The 11,576-nt window shown below is 38.7% G+C and overlaps 1 pseudogene; it reads left to right on the top strand.

The window, feature by feature from the left end:
• The first annotated feature begins 258 nt into the window (after nt 1-258).
• Nucleotides 259-819, top strand: LOC111812339 (annotated as a pseudogene).
• Nucleotides 820-11,576: the final 10,757 nt, after the last annotated feature.

Here is an 11,576-nt window from a genome sequence, read left to right on the forward strand (position 1 = left end):
ATCTGAAATATTTGTTCAATTGTTTGAGGGGTTGGGGAGATGGCTCAGTAGAATAAACATTTGCCTGGCAAGCGCAAGGGCCTGAGTTCCATCCCCAGTTCTGCAAAAGAAGAAAAAGGAAAAAGAAATTTTTGTCTGAGGAGAAGAGCATGACAAGAAGAAACTTGTCGCATCACCTCTGGGGGTGAATACAGAGGGCTCGGCATTTGGTGGCATTTCCTTCTCAAATGGGAAACAAAAGCAAGAAAGTATGTGACCATGAAGGGAATGCTTAGTCTCAGAGATGAGAGACTCAAAGAAAAGGATAGATTAAAACTTAAAAAGAAAGAAAAGAAAGATCCCAGTGCTCTAAAGGAAAGAGAAGTCCCCCAACATCCTTCCTGCTTATTCTTCCAGCACAATACCCAGCTGGGCCCATCCTATCATGCCCTGGTTCATACCAACTTTATCAACTTTTCCATCAAAGCCAAATTGGACTTGGTATAATCGGTGACTGACTGTCTGTATGCCAAGTATATCCCTGGTATAACTGATTGTCTAATGGCAGAAATTGAGAAACTGGGACAGAAGTATCAAGTGGCCCTGAGGATTGTCAAGGATCCATGATTTGAACAATTACTTTGCACACATAAAAGGACCTGTGCACATGACTGCTTAGTGCCAAGAGTAACTCAGCACAAGCGTTACATTGTGGCCACAGTTGGCCAGGACCTTAAATGGAGAATCCAGAAGATCCCTAGAGGTCCTGTCATGTACATTTCTAATCACAGATAGAACACTGAGCAGATGCCAGAAGGCTATGAAGCCCCTCGGTTCTGATTCTTACAAGACAAAGTTCCTCTGCCTTCTTCTGACCAATTTTTTGTATTCAGTTCATTCAGCATGCTATAGCATGAATTATTCACCCACTTGCTGTATTATCAGCTGAGTATGGTTAAATAAATTCACTTTTTGATGCTTTGTGAAAAAAAAATTATCCACATCCTAAAACTCACAGGAGGCTGGGGAGATGGCTCAGTAGAATAAACTCTTGCCTGGCAAGCATAAGGGCCTGAGTTCAATCCCTGGTTCCACCAATAAATAAATAAATAAATAAATAACCCTGGTTAAGTAACCCTGTACAACAAAAAAAAATCTCAAACTGTCAGTTGTAAGTGAAGATTTGAATTTGATGTAGGGAAGGAAAGGAATTATTTCAAAAGAGTATTGGCCAATATGAGATCACACCCCAGAAGCATATTTTGGTTTGGAGAGAATCTCCTTCCAGGAAACTGACACAGCATGCCTGCAGCATCAACTGAGGACAGAAAGGATAACGAAGAAGTCGTTAGATTTCTGTTGCTAATGTCTCACACCTATAGATAGCTACATGGAAATGTAAATTGCAATTGTAACTTTGGGAAAGGCCACAGCTGAAGGAGTCTTCCTAAGTTGCTATAGGCTACTGGGAAAACCTATATGAAAAGTATCTTACTTTTCTGTTTCAAATTTGTCATTTTGCATTCCTATCTTTATAGCAGCACAATCTGTAATAGCTAACTCTTGGAAGCAGCGTAAGTGTTCACTAACAGATGACTGGATAAAGAAAATGTGGTATTTAAACACAATGGAGTTCCAGTTTCCCATAATGAAGCATAAGACTTCATTCCTAGTCATTTGTAGTAAAATAGATGTATCTTTAGACTACAGTGATAAGTGAAGTAACACAAGCAAAGCACATAAGCTGAAATATTACATGCTATTTCTTATATGAGAAACCCACAGTATAAGTAAAGGGCAAAATAAATGACAGCAGAGAGTAGAGAGATTTTTTTTTTTTCAAATGGGAGGGAGAGAAGCACTGGAGGTACAGAAGACAGAGAAGAGGAAAAAGGGATGAAAAAAAGAACTGTGATGTTCTATATACAGGTACCAGTCTCCCATGAGGAATGTGATCATTGTGTGCTACAAACATGTACTAATAAAACATAAAAATTAAACAAAAAGTTGTCATTTTAAGAAAGATACAACCTGAAGAACAGAATTTTTGAAAATTCTATTTCAATTCTTAATTTCTTTTTTTACTTTATTCCTATTGTTTACTTTTTAAACTGATATATAAAACCATAAAAATTACATGTAATCTTTTGCAGTGTGTGTGTGTGTGTGTGTGTGTGTGCGTGTGTGTGTGTCTATGTGTATCCTCGAATATTTATCATTTATTTATGGCAAAAATATTCAAAATTCTTTCCTTGAGTTTTCTGAAATGTGTATTTTTTTCTCCATTTATGTATTTGGTATAGTGTCTCACTACTCAGCTCAAACTCATAGTGATCCTTTTGTTTCAGCCCCCGCAACTCTGGGATTACAGGCATGTGGCACCATGCTCAGACTTGGTCACTGACTCAGTGCTCCCCAGGGTCAGGGCCAGCATGGCATGTGGGACTGGGGATTGAACCCTGGTCTCTGCACTTGCCAAAGCAGGTGCTTAGTCCACTGAGCTATCTTACTGGCCCAAAACATACACTTTTTCACTGTTCGCTCATCACACAGCCAGGCAAAAATCATATCGCTGCCTTGCAAGTTGAAGCCCAAGGAAGTTAAATTACTTGCGTGCTCATGGTACTGGAGCCACCAAGCCTTCTTTAAAGCTCATGTTGTCCTACTTATGGACACTAATAAGTCAGAAGACAGTATTATATATAGCATGTGACTCTTTGCCCCATAAAAACAAGAACAAATAAAATGGAACAATATAACAATACTTAAAAAACATGTAATTCTGATTGTTTGATTTAAAGTCAAAACCTAAGTATGCTCCTCAGAGATAATGACCCTATGGAAACTTCAGGAATACAAAGGCAGTCCGACCACTTTGGGCAGCCCTGGGAAGTAGTGAAACAGGGACTCAGCTACCAGAACTGTCTAAGAAAGATACCAGAAAACTCTAGGGAGCTGTCAGAGGGAAAAAAGAAAAGCAGAGGAATCAGAGCGGGTCTGGCAAGATTGAAATTTTTCGGCAGTGGACATTTCTTTGACAATCCACATCCATCTTGAGCAGAATCAGTGTTTACTCTTATTGCACAGGGCTTCTTTTTCTGGACTGCTGGTTCTCTAGGGTTTCAGAGACCAGTAGTTTGAGTTTTCAAATTTCAAAAGGATTTGAGATTTTCAAAGAAACAAAATGTAAAGGATACCCAACAGCAGTTTACCTAAGAGGTTTTAATCATAATAATCTGCAGAGTGCAGTATGAGATTTTCTACCTCACTGACTTTTGAGTGTCTGGGGAAAAGTCAAGACTCCCTCCCACTGACGTAATAAAATATAAAAATCATAATGGAAACACTGTTCCTTTTTATCTTCCTGATAACTTTTCTGTTATAATAAACCAAATCTGTAAGAGCCACATTGAAACTCTATAATTAACTGAACCATGGGTAGAAAGTCAAGTATTGTCTTAAAACAATCACCTGTCATTATTTTATGGACTTGGGCAGGTCTCTGAATGCCAGAAAACTGCATGGTTTTGCCTTCATTCTACAGTTTCTGAGGTGGAGCAGTAAATACCAGCAGTGGTCAATACGCGTAGAAATGATCCAACCGAGTGTGAGCCCAAGTGCGCTCCTTAGCAATAAGCACCTAGAAAGATCAAACTCCCCTAACTCGTACACAGTACAGCAGCACCATGCCAGACACTGAGTGAGTTAGGTCCCTGCTACCCCGTCTCGCAGCAGTTTCCTCCCACTTGATCACACATGGTAAGTATTTGTCCAGCCTCAGCCACGTCCCCCGGGCTTATCAGCAGATCTGCAGTCTCTGCCATGCAGCACACGATGGAGCGCATATTTCCAATGGAAAAAGGCTGACATCACTATCATTTTAATTAACCAGTTGCCAGGTTGCATTCTTATCCTTCCCCCCCACCACACACACACACACTCCTTTCCCTCACCCAAAACTTAGTTTGCTACATTTAGTGAAAAATAAAGAAAAAGTGAGATAAAGAAGAGATAAGAAGAAGTGGAGAGATCTTTTTCAAATAGGGAAGGGACCAAGAGATGGAAGAGGACAGAAGATGGGTCAAAGATCTGAAAAAGAAAGAAAATAATTGAAATAGAGATTTATCAAATGGGAGAGGGATTAAGAGTTAGAGGAAGCAAGAAAGATGGGAGGGAAAGGAAACAAAAAAAGAACCAAGTTGTGTTACTTGTGCAGGTACAAATTCCCCGTGACAGATGTTATCATTATTCACTGCAAACATGTACTCCATTAAACATTATTATACATATGGGATGGAAGACCACAAAGATATCAAGCGTTTTGTTGCTGTCTGTAGTCTGTCACAATATACTTGGGAATCACTAAAATGATGACCTGTGGGGTGACTGCACTGTCATGTTGAAGTCCTTTAATTACTTTGTAACTTGGTCGACATGTAAAAAGGAAGAACAGAATGTTTTCTTGAATACTCCATCCATATGAAAGGCTACCTATCAATTTATGCTATCTGGATCACCAAAGACATGAAATACTAAAAATAAATAATTTAAATTTGGTTCTTATGAATGAAGATAAAGTAAGTCGATGCTAACTTATGGTGCTAAAAATAAAATACCATTTATCATAGTCTATACTGGTACCTAAGTACACGATTTTGCTGTGTTTAACAATTTTGTAAGTAGTTCTCAGTATAAAATTTTACACACATTTTTTTAGGACTTTTTACTGATTAATAGGTATGAATTGACTAAAATGCCCTTAGAGTCTGTGAAGAGCGTCAACACAGCAAGTTGTGACTTCCACAAAAGGCCCTTTAGATTTTTCAATGCTTGTTCTTTTCTTTTTTTCTCTTGAGAAGGGTTCGGCCACACACATACACGCTCTGAGCTGGAAGACTGGCTTCCTGTTATAATCAATACAGATTATCTTTGGACTTAAAAAAAATCAGACAAATATTCCAAACTGTTGAACTTTCTGGGTACATGTATCTTCTGCCTTAAGTTTATTTACTCTATAGTTTCCCTTCTTTTCAGTCTTTAGTGCCTGCTCAATATCACTGACTAAATCATAGAAAAACATTCTGAGATCACCTAGCCAAGCTACAATCACTGAAGCAAGCAATGCTTATTTAAAGAATGAGGATAGATGGTGATTTCCCATATTTTTAAGCCACTATGTGCCAGAAAATATAAATATTTTTCTTAATTATAAAATTCTTGGGCTGGGGAGATAACTCAGCAGTCTAGGCACCTTCCTGGGAAGTGCGAAGTCCTGGGTTTGATCCCAGGTACTGCATGCCATGTGGACCTCCAGGACCCTTGGTGCAGCGTGCCAGCCACCAAGACTGGGCGTGGTGGTGCACACCTGTAATCCCAGTGCTGAGGAGGCTGAGACATGAGGATCACTACAAGTCTGAGCTGTGTAGCTAAACTCTGTACCAAATGAATAAATAAATAAATAACCTTAAAGAAATTTTAAAAAATGAAACAAAATTCCTTCCCATGCTTTGTAGGTTTACAATTATTTCTTACCAATAAGTTACTTGAAAGATGCTGAACACTCTCCTAATCATTTTTTAAAGTTTTTCTGAGATAGGGTATTGCCACAGAGTTCAGGCAGGCCTTGAACACTCTATGTAGCCCATGAGGCCTTAATCTCATCTTCCTGCCTCAGCCTCTCAAATGCTGGGATTACAGGCATGTGCCACCACATTTGGCTTTGTAATCATACCTTTATCAAATTATTTGTTTATATTTTCTTCTCCTCCCCTTATACCATTTTAAGTACTACATTTTATAAAGTGCTTCATTCCCTGATAGTCTGTTTTGCACACATAACCAGAATGCCTAATTCTGGAGTTGTGATCACATGCATTCAGTTGAGTACCTACAGCCAGCTAAGTGTAGTCCTTCTGGGTAGATGCCCTAGGGGAAAGAAACTTTGTACAAATGTCTCCTAATATCAGTAACACTTATCTACAATGTGACCCCTTACTTTGCTACATTTCGTAATGGCACTTGAGTTTGGAGAGAGGGAGTTTTCAAGAGCAAGATACCCCTTGATCAAAAGTGTGGGCAGAAAAAGGTAGGGAACAAACAGAGGGTGAAGGGTGGAGAACAGCACTAACCTCTTGCATGACTGAGGTACTCCACTCCTGGTGCCCTGGTGGGTATCACAGGAAAATGGGCTTGGGCAGAAGTCCACATTGCAGAAGAGATAATTTGTGACAAGATACCTGGAATTAAGCTCAATGATTATACTCAATAACCAGCAGCGCTGTAGCGTCAGTGCATCCTGTCATTTTGTAATGAAAAGGCAATTATTATGTTTTATATGTGATACCCTACAGGTTGGTGTTTTGCATCTCAATCACTTAACCCATTTTAAAAATAAATAACAGCATTTATTTTTATGACTTTGAGTAAATAAAAATATAAGCATCCATGTACATTATCTTCATCCATAAAAACCAGCAGGATATAAGGACATACTGTCATCTCAAAACTCAACTTAAAAAGAAAAAAAAGGTTCTTTTTGCCCATGATTTTCACCATCTCTGTCCTCTGACCCAGCTGCTGCAACTTTGTGGTGAGGTGACACAGGGTTGCAGTATGTGGCATGGCTAAGTGTTCACTTGATGGGCAGAAAAGGAAAAGAGAATAAAGAAGGAACTGGACTCCTCTGTCCCCACCTACATGCTCCTCAGTGACCTCAGGCCTCCCCGGGGCCCCACCTCTAGAAGTTTCTCCTGCCTCTCAGTAACATCCAGCTGGGAACTGAGCCCTTAACCCACGGGCCTTGGGAGGAGCATTACAACCAGAGTGCATGACCAGTTCTCTGCTCAAATGACAAAAATATTAAAACAAGTACTTTACATTGTTCAAAAACTCTAATTTTTCTGATTTTTCAATTCTAAGCCATTCAGATTATATGTCTGGGTTAGACTTGTTGTCTTAGTCTTTTTTTTTTCCTATCAGATCAGAAGGTGGAATAGCTAAGTATTCATCAATATTCATATACATAATAAGAGAAGCTCATTTTTAAGAGTTGAGGAACAGCAGCGAATGACCTATTTTCTCTTCAAAGGGACTATATGGTCTAATTGGAAAATGGAGGAAATAGCGGATAATGTAAAAAGATGGCAAACCCAGTATGACACTCTAAAATAAAGAGATAAATATTAACATACAGGTAGACGTCACAAACAGCTCTAGGACTCATAATATTGTTCAGTACCTTAGCTTGCCTTGGGGCAAACCCAAGGCCAGCATTTCACTTGTAATATTTTACATATATAAACTTCACAACAGTCTAAGGAGTGTCTCCTTATTCCCATTTTATACCTGAAGAAACTACTAAGCCTTAGTAGCTTGCCCACAGTTGCTTGCTATTAAAAGTGATAGATTCTGAATTTGGACCGCTGTATCTCGCGGTAGCTTCAGAGGCTCTCACTGAGAATGAAAAGTACAGAGTCAGCCCAAGAATGAAGATAAGGATCATGCAGAGTGGGATGGAGAGAGAGCAACGCAGAGGAGAAGGCAGTATGGTATCTTCAGGGAGCAAGCTGCAGAGCAGAGGGCATCGTAGAGCTCCAGGAGAGACTGAGGAAGGGAGGACCGGCAGCTGGGAGGGTCCCACCATGCGGAGCAGCCTACTTAGGAGCGACGCTTCGGCCCACTCTGCAGGTCGTCAGTAAGCCTGGTGCTGGGACTCATGTAATGCAACCCAGTCTGTGAAGTTCCAAGTTCTGGGTGTGCGTGCCTACGTGCGTGCGTGCGTGTGCGTGGCAGTGTTCTTGTAAAAGCTTTATTTCAGAACTTTAAAATGTTTTCACAAATGGCTTAATTTTAATTTTCTAGATTAAAGTTTAGAAAGCTAAATTTCAACATAGTAAAGCAACTTGACCAAGGTCACTGGAGAGCCGGTTTTAGCTTGAACACCTGTCTGTTCTTATTACCTAATGTTTTTTCATGCTGCCGTTTACTATTTTGTAAAAAGTTTAATGCTGAATATTGATTTTTTTTAAAAAAAATTATGTTTATACTAAGAATGATACTGCATTTTCTACTCTCAGGCTTTGCCCCTACTTAGCATAGCTATTGCCAGATTAATAAGTCTAAAGAACAGTTTAATGCATGTTGCTCCTTTATTTTGATGCAAACATCTGATACTTTATTACTATAAAAAATAATGAATTATATTGAAAATGCTATTTTCTTCTCATTTTATGTATTCCTATGTTTACTCACTTGCAGAACTATAAGGTAAATAAGTGGAATGCGCTTTCTTTCCTGACAAAATGATGTTTTATATGTTTTAGATTGTAACACTTTGTCTCATGTTTGGTTTTATCAGAGAATTCAAAGAGTGCTGGGGAAAAAAAGGAGAACAAAGTGAGTCCCTCGATAGATTCGGTAGTCCATTATTCCGTTTTTTCCTGCTGATAACCTCCAGCTATCAAATGAGTCACCATTTAACTCTTAGTTACTGTTCATCTTATCTCTACCAGCTTCCTTCTGCAAAAGGAGTCCATCTGCCTTATAGATAGTTAGTTCTGAAGGGAAATACAAAAGGGGTATGTTGTGCTCCCATAAACCATCTGCAAATATTGACTTTAGCAACAAGGAAATAGTCTGAAAAAAAGAGGGGGCCAGTATAGACTTTAAAACTATAGGAGAGATTTCCCAAAGCCATCGCTATTTACAGTCTGCCTTGCGACTGCTGTGTCCTCCCCTGGCTCCCCTTTCCCAGAAATGAAGGGTTCAGCCACGCCCGGTGAGGAAGGACGCGTGGGCGTCAGGGAGTTGTGCAGCTCTGCAGCAAGGGCGAGCCGGAGGTGTGGACAGCCCTGGAACCTGGAAGCCAGGGCAGCGCTCCTAAGACATCCTTGGCCAGCTTTGCTTCCTAAGGCAGAAGGCCTGCGCTGGCCTGACTGTCTTCTAACCCTCTGCAGGGCTGAGAGCAGACCCTCAGAGGTAACCAGCCCACCTTCGAGTCTCAGAAAATACGGACTTCATTAAGTCTCCAGTGCATTCTAAATCTTACGGTTTGCTGGTAATTCTACTACCATAAAAAAGGACACATTCTCTTGCTTTCTCAAGGGGCATCACAAAAACAAATGCTGCTCACTTCCTGAGGGAGGAGAAGAAGAGAACATCGCCCTTCCAAACTCCACTGGCCACTGGACGCTGTCCTCAAGGGGTGTCTCACGTTAGGGCAGATTTGGTACTAGACACCTTTACAAAGGGGAGCACTACTTTAAAAATGATGATTTCATTGTATAAAATTTTCTATATACATGAAGTTTATGCAATATCATACTTGAATGATATTTGAGAAAATAAAAGTATACCTATTTCTTTTTAAAATATCATGAGACACTGGGAGCCAGCGAATTGATGTTTGAAATAGTTAAACATGCAGACAGACTCATTCATTACTTTTCAGAGAAGAAACGCTTCTTACGGCTGAAACATTCAATTCCTGGTTTTAGTCCAAAGGTTCTGTTCAGTTGTTTTGAAGTTACAGGGAAAAAAATGTACTTTTCCTATCGTACCCATTGACATTTTTAAACAAAAATAATTCAAAGATATTTAAACAGTACAACTTCAAATGTCTGTGGTTAATCCATTGCGGAGAAGTATCTGTAGGAGAAAATAAAACTATGAAAAAATAAACTTGGAGTTTGATCATCCTTTCAAACACTGGAATCAGACTAAAATTCTCGGTTTATGATTGTATGATCAAAGTTGAGCTTATTTTAAACTATGTAAATGAAAAATATAGGCTCTCGTATTATCTTTTCTAAGAAGATTTTAAAGAGATAACTTTTTCAAAACTATTATATTTAGAGCGACAGAACAAAAATAGTCACTGGCCAGTGAGCTGTGCTTCATAAAGAATTAGTCTAATTATTCTTACATTTCAGAATGTTTCTTCAGGAAAGCTAATCTTTATTCTGATTATACAAAGTAAAACTAATGTGTAAAGTTGCCTCTACATTTTTATGTTATAATTGAAACTGAAATTATATTCATAAGTTGTCAAAACTGCATACTTTTATTTAAGGGAAAAATGCGTGAGATAAAAGCTTATCGTTGTGCTGCTATTCTAGATCTGACAAATTTAGGAAAATGGAAAAGCTACAACTGAATTCTTGAGTGAAGCACTCTGCCTCTTACAACTTTGGCTTCTCCATCTGCAAAATGAAGATGGTAAAATTTTTATGACTTTCAAAAAAAATCCACAATATCTGTAGAACAATATAGAGAGGTGTTTGGCACATCGTACTAATTTAGCAGTTATTAGTTCCCTTGTCCCTACCTTGAGGAGAACATTAATTACTATTATTAGAAGTTAAGAAATGGGTAAAATGAAACCATACCTACTAGTCAATACAAACAAAGTTGTATAATAAATTAATTTACTCTCCTTGGAATCAATAGTTTTCAAAGTATTGTTGATAGACTATGAGTAGATGTGAAATCAACTTGACCATTACCAGAAGGGAAGAGAATATAAAATATTAGATTGTTTCACATGTGGAAGAATATTGTTTCACTAAACTTTCATTTCAATTATATTTGTGTTATGTATATGTATTACATTCTAGGTTACCATGTAAAATGTTTACTTCGCTATGGTGTACAGTGTTGTTTTAAAAATGAAAAGAATTGTTTTATCTGTTTTTCCTATGCACATGGAGATACTTTGCAGGTATAAATAAAGATAGTCTTCAGCCTATGCCAGTGTCCAAAAGCTCATTGCTGCATTTTCATCAATTGAATATCTTTTCCATATCCAAATAAAAGAATATCTACAATTCTGTGTGTTGGAACAAATATAACATTTCTTGAGCACCTACTAATTAGGAGACACTGTGCTCACACTCTCAATCTTTGACACTCTTCATAAGGCATTATCTTTCTTTTCCAATGAGGAAACTGAGGTTTAGCACTATGAACTCAAATGAAGGATCAGATTCCACTGTGGTCACGTCGAAGTTCTTGCTTTTCACCCTAAACTACAAACTTGTGCTTGACAGAACACAACTGGGCAGTGACATGGTAGGAGGAGAAATGGTGCCCATGGCTAATGTTTTGCTGCCAGAGTTTGCTGAGTACAGAGCGAGACAGATGAGGGCAGAACCGCAACTCACATGGGTAGAGAAGAATATTTCTCTCATAGGGCAAATCTGGTCTATCAGTGACTGTTTTAGTCATAACACAATTTAGCCCTTTAAAGAGTCAGAACTGTATAAATACAGTACAGGAAGTTCAAAAAGTAATATTTTAGAAACCACATTCTTTTCTGCGGAACAGACAGCACAGAAGGTTCCATTTCCCACATTAAAACACTCTGTCTTCTCCTTGGGACACAGTGAAACACTTACTAAGAAGTCTGAACAGCCAGGAGCATGAACCCTGATTTTTTTCCTCTGTGTTCACAAGAGCAATGGATTCAATGGCAGTCCAAGATTCTGAAATAGCCTGTTCAGATTTCTTTGCTCATGCTCAGCTAATATGAATCACTTTGACTAAGTATTGCCTTGCTTTGCAAAATGGTATTCTGACATTATTAATAGTTGGCTCGGTTG

This window comes from Octodon degus, unplaced genomic scaffold (assembly GCF_000260255.1).
Source record: "Octodon degus isolate 3935 unplaced genomic scaffold, OctDeg1.0 scaffold00121, whole genome shotgun sequence".
NCBI classification, from domain to species: domain Eukaryota; kingdom Metazoa; phylum Chordata; class Mammalia; order Rodentia; family Octodontidae; genus Octodon; species Octodon degus.